The sequence below is a fragment of the Oncorhynchus nerka genome, linkage group LG21 (assembly GCF_034236695.1).
Source record: "Oncorhynchus nerka isolate Pitt River linkage group LG21, Oner_Uvic_2.0, whole genome shotgun sequence".
Lineage (NCBI taxonomy): Eukaryota > Metazoa > Chordata > Actinopteri > Salmoniformes > Salmonidae > Oncorhynchus > Oncorhynchus nerka.
This window is the reverse complement of record NC_088416.1, coordinates 6770380-6770675: the sequence shown is the minus strand read 5'-3', so window position 1 is coordinate 6770675 and position 296 is coordinate 6770380.

Sequence of the window (296 nt, the reverse complement as noted above, 5' to 3'; positions counted from 1 at the left end):
AAAATAGCTAAGTGTCATACTTATGCTGATACCAGATTCAATTGACGCAACCCTAACAAGTGTTAGCTTTCAAGTTGCTAGATACTGCCTGTCTAGATGGTAGGGAGAAACAGTTGGCTTTGACTGCTTCTACTGTGTTGACTTTTGCATCTATGAAGTCGGCACTAAAAATCATATTTGGTGAAAAGACGTTTGTCGCGCCAATAACAGATGGAATGCAAGTGAGTGACGCAGCATATTACACCGAGCAGCAGAGAAAAGGTGCCAACAAGTCACGTTCTCAAGACAACCAGAAG